We start from the raw sequence: 6,000 nt of genomic DNA on the forward strand, positions 1-6,000 counted from the left end.
TGAAGCAAAAACTGAAAGATATGAAGAAATAGATAATTCAACAATAATAGTTGGAGATATTAGCACCTACTTTTAGTAATAGAATTAATATAAACAAAGAAGACTTGAGTGACACTATAAACCAGCTAGACCTCAGGAATATAGAGCACTCCATCCAACAACAGCAGAATACATGCACTTCTCAAGTGCACATGGAACATTCTATAGCATAGATCATATGTTGGGCCATAAATCAAGTCTCAATATTTGGAAAGTTGAATTCACACAAAGTATCTTCTCTGACCACAATGGAATGGAATAAGAAATCAGTAACAAAGGAAACTGAAAAATTTGCAAACATGTTGAAATAAAACACTCTTAAGCAGCCAACTGTACAAGAAGAAATCACTAGGGAAATTTAAAAATACTTTAAGGTGAATGAAAAAATACACTATAAAAAACATAAAGGAAAACCCATACTTATGGAGAAATTTGTAGCTGTAAATGCCTACGTTGACAACAATTTCAGATCAATTACTAAAGCTTTTACTTTGAAGGGCTGAAAAAGAAAATGAAACTCATGAAGGAAATCATGAGTAAAACAAAGATAAATAGAAAAATAACAAAGGGAATCCGTGAAACCAAAAGTTCATTCTTGAAATGATCAGCAAAATTGGAAAACATTTAGCTAGACTGATCAAGAAAAAAAATGAGAGAAGACTCAAAGTATTTAAGAAAGTAAATTGGATACTATTACTGATCTTACAGAAATAACAAGGATTATGAGAGAATACTATTGACAATGGTATGCCAACAAATTATTCTAGATGAAATGATCAAGTTCCTAGAATCAAACTATCAAAATTTAAGAAATAAAAAATCAGAATAGAGCTATAACAAAAAGATTTAATTAGTAACTTAAATTCTGAATGAAGAGAAGCATAAGATCAGATGCTACCAAATGTTTAAAGTTAACACTAATGTTTCTGAAATCTTTCCAAAAAATAGAAGACATCCTTTCCTTACTTATTTTATGAGGCAAATATTACTCTGATATCCACACCAAAGACTTCGTGAGAAAAGAAAACTACAGACCAATATACTTCATGAATATGGATGCAAAAATCCACAGCAAAATATTAGCAAATCCAATTCAGAAGCATTTTAAAAGGATTCTGCACAATGACCAATTGAAATTTGTCCCAAGAATGCAAGAATGAATCAAGATGAAAATCAATGTAATATTACTATATTAGTGCTTAAGGACTGCCCTAATAACTATAAGATGAATGGCTTAGGGCAGCCCCGGTGGCATAGCAGGTTAGCGCCGCCTGCAGCCCAGGGTGTGATCCTGGAAACCCGGGATCAAGTTCTACATCAGGCTCCCTGCATGGAGCCTGCTTCTCCCTTTGTTTGTGTCTCTGCCTCTCTCTCTCTCACTGTTTGTGTCTCTCATGAATAAATAAATAAATAAAATCTTAAAAAAAAAAAAGTTGAGTGGCTTAAAACAATTGAATTGTGAATTTTGTTGTCTCATAATTCTGGAAACTAAAGTCCAAAATCATAATATAGAATGTACATGGCTGAGGAAAGAATCATTAAACATGAAGGTATGCCAATAGAAACTTCTAAAACTGAAATGCAAAAATAATGAGAAAGAAAATTTAAAAAACTAGAACAACATATCCAAGAACTCTGGGACAGTTACAAAAGGTGTAAAATACCTGTAAAGAGATGACTAGAAAGAGAAAAGGAAAGAAACAAGAAATGTTTTAATAGCAATATATTAATAATGGCTGAGAAATTTCTCAAATTAATGACAGATACCAAACTATAGATTGAGGAAGCTCAGAGAGCAGTGAGCAGAATAACTACAATAAGTAAGTAAGTAAATAAATAAAATCTGCAGCTAGAAGAACTATAATGAACTGCAAAACAAAAATCAAGAAACAAAAAATCTTGAAAGAAACCATAGGGGAAAACAAATAAAAAACAAGATACCTATAAAGAAATAAAAATATGAATCATATTAGACTTCTTCAGGAGCCTGTAAGAGGATGAAGAAGAGAATGAAGTAAAATATTTAAAGTATTGAAAGAAAATACCTCATCCACCTAGAATTCTGTACTCTGCAATTGTCCTCCAAAGTGAAGGAGAAATAATTTCTGAAAAATGAAAATTGAGGAAATTTTACCAATAGAGCTGCTTTGGAAGAAATGTTAAAAGTATTTCAGAGAGGAAGAAAAATGATTTAGGTCGAAAACTTGGATATACATAAAGGAAGAGCATTAAAAAAGAAAAAGGAAGAGCATTAGACAAGGAGTAAATGAAGGAAAAATATTTTATTTTCCTTATTTTTAATTGACCTAACATAAAATAGTGTGTCCAAAATAGTAAAGCAACCATGTATTTGGTGATTACGACCAATAGCCAAGTGAAATCGACAACAATGAACTAAGAAATGGGAGGCAGGAATTGAGAATGTTTTGTCATAAGGTATGTATCTGTACTACCTATGAAGTGATATAACATTATTTAAAACTGGAATTAGATCAGTTGTAAATGTATGTCATGAACTTTATTTAGGTAAACCACCAATTTTTTAAAAAGTGTAATTGATGAGAGAAAATAAAATGGAATCATAAAATGTTCAATTAAAACCATAGAAAGTGGAAAACAAAAAAAAATGAACAAGGGTGATGCATAGAAAATCATTTGCAAATATGGTAGATGTTAGTTCTTTTGTCACTTTAAGTGAATGTCCTGACTGCAACAAAATACAGCCTGTCAAAGTAAATAAAAATAAGACCCAACTTTATGTTGTCTATAATAAACTCACTTTAAAAATAAACGGATGAAGAAAGATATGTTAACATTAATCAAAAGAAAGCTAGAGTAGATGTATTAATTTTAGACAAAGCAGACTTTAGAATAAGTCTTTAGAATAAGAACAATCACCAGGGGAAAAAACAGTCATTACATGATGCTAAATGGGTCAAATCTCCAAGAAGATATTACAATCCTTAATGTATATGCTCCTAATCATTGTCAAAATATATGAAGCAGGACAGCCTGGATGGCTCAGCGGTTTAGTGCTGCCTTCGCCCAGGGTGTGATCCTGGAGACCCGGGATCGAGTCCCATGTCAGGCTCCCTGTGTGGAGCCTGCTTCTCCCTCTGCCTGTGTCTCTGCCTCTCTCTCTCTCTCTCTCTCTCTCTCTCTCTCTCTTTCCCTCCCTCTCCCCCACCCTCGCCATCCTCCGTGTCTCTCACGAAAAAATATAATCAAAAATTGATAGAACTGATAGGAGAAAAAGAGACAAAAACTGATAGAACTGCCAGGAGAAAAAGAGATCCATTATTGTAGTTAGAAACTCCAGCATCCCTTCATTAATTGACAGGATGGATGGATAGATAGATAGATAGATAGATAGATAGATAGATAGATAGATAGACAGTTGAACTGAAGAGCACCTTAACTGAATCTAATTAACATTTATAGAACAACAGCAGAATACATTCTTTTATACCTCATATGGAACAGCCACCAAGATAGACCACATTTTGGACCATAAAACATGCTTTAACGGATGTAAACAAATAAAAATTCTACAAAGTATGCTTTCAGACAACAAAGGAATTAAACTATATATCAGTAACAGAAAAATAGCTGAACAAATCCCCAAATCTTTGGAGATTATTCAACACACTTCTAAATAACAAATAGGCCAAAGAAGAAGTCTCAAGAAAAACTATAAAATATTATGAATTAAATGAAAATGAAAACAATTTATCAAAATTACGGGGTATAGCAAAAATAGTGGTTATAGGGAAATACATCATATTAAATGTATATATTAGAAAAGAAGAAAGACCTAAATAATCTAAGCTTCCCTCTTGGGAAACTAGAAAAAGAAAAGCAAATTAAATCCAAGGTAAGCAGAAGAAAATAAATAATAAAAGCCAAAGTTAATAAAATTGAAAACCAGAAATTAAAAGAGAAATTTAATGAAAGCAAAAGCTAGTTCTTTGGAAAGATACATGAAATAATAAACCTATAAACAGACTAAGAAAAAAAACCCACAAATTAGAAATGAAAGAGTGGCCATCACTATCAATCCTATGTACATTAAAAAGACAGTAAAGGAATATTAGAAATAACTATGCTCACAAATTTGATAATTTATATGAAATGAATAAATTCTCTGAAAGACACAATCTGTCAAAACCCACATGACAAGAAATGCATAATCCAAATAGGTCTAGATCTATTAAAGAAAATGAATCAGTAATAATCTTTAAAAACAAAGTAGAAAAAAAAGTAATATACTCAGGTAGTTTTACTGGTGAATACCAAATATGTAAGGAAAAAAATATACTCTCTTCAATCTCTTATACAAAAAAGAAGCAGAGGGTAATTACTACCCAACTCATTCCGTGAGGCCAGTATTATCCCTAGTACCAAAACCAGGCAAATTACAAAAAAAAGGAATATTGCAGACCAATATTTCTTATGAACATAAATACAAAATTCTTAACAAAATATAAGCAAATTGAATCCAGCAATGTACAAAAATAATTATATGCCATGTCAATGATATTTTTTCCAGGAATGGAAGGATGGTTCAATATTCACAAGTCAACTAATCTGTCAGTCACATTAACAGATCTAGAGAAGAAAAAGCATATGATCATATCAGTAGATATAAAAAAAGCATTTGACAAAATCCAAAACTCAGCAAACTAGCAATAGAGTGGAACTTTGAAATTGAATAAGATTTCCAAAAATCCCTACAGCTAACATCACATTTAATAATGAGAAACTAGATGCTTTCCCACTAAGATGAAGGATAATACAGAATGTCCTCTCACCATTCCTATTCAATATGTTCTGGAAGTTCTAGCTAATACAATTTAAGACAACAAAAGGAAATAAGTATATGACTTTGGAAGGAAGAGATAAAACTTTATATTCATAGATGACATTATTACATATCTAGAAAATCCCAAGTAATCAACAACAACAAAAACACTGTTGGAACTAATAAATGATTTACAGCAAGATTGTAAAATAGAAGCTAATAAACAAAAGTTAATTGCTTTCCTGTATACCAGCAATGAAAAATTGCAGTTTAAAATTTAAAACATAATGTCATTTACATTATCACTCTCCAAAATGAAATACTTAGTCATAAATCAAAATAGTTACAAGATCTATATGAGGAAAGATATAAAACTTTGATGAAAGAAGTCAAAAAAGTATAAATAAATAGATATTCTGTGTTCATTGGTAGGAAAATTCAGTATTGTTAAGGTGTTGATTCTTTGCAACCTGATATATAGATTTAATGTAATCCAAATCAAGATGCTAGCACATTGTCTTGTGAATATGGATAAACTGGTTATAAGGTTTATGTGAAAATGTTCAAGACCAAGAATAGTCAACACAGTATTGAAGAAGAACAAAGTTGGATGCTGATACTACCCAACTTCAAGACTTAATATAAAGCTGCTACAATAAGCAAAACAATGTGGTATTATTGGTGAATAGGTAGACAAAATAAATCAATGGAACAGCATAGAAAGCCTAGAAACAGATCAACAGAAATAAAGTTATTTATGAAGAGATGATCCTTTCCTCATTGTATATTCTTGGTCCTCTTTCTGTAAGTTAATTGACCACATATGTGTGGGTTTATTTCTGGTTCTTTTTTCTGTTGTATTGATCTATGTATCTGTTCTTATGTCAATACCATCCTGGTTTGTTTACTGTAGCTTTGTAATGCATTTGCAACCAGGGAGCAGCATGTCTCCAGCTTTATGCTTCTTTCAAAAGATAGTTTTGCCTATTTGGGTTCTTTGTGGTTCCATACAAATTTTAAGATTCTTTTATTTTTGTGCAAAATACTGTTGGAATTTTGATAGGAATTGTGTTGAATCTGTAGATTGCTTTAGGTAGTGTGGACATTTTAACTATTAATTCCTCTAGTCTGTAAGCATGGAATATCTTTTTTATTTGTTT

This window comes from Vulpes lagopus, chromosome 3, assembly GCF_018345385.1.
Source record: "Vulpes lagopus strain Blue_001 chromosome 3, ASM1834538v1, whole genome shotgun sequence".
Taxonomy (NCBI): Eukaryota; Metazoa; Chordata; class Mammalia; order Carnivora; family Canidae; genus Vulpes; species Vulpes lagopus.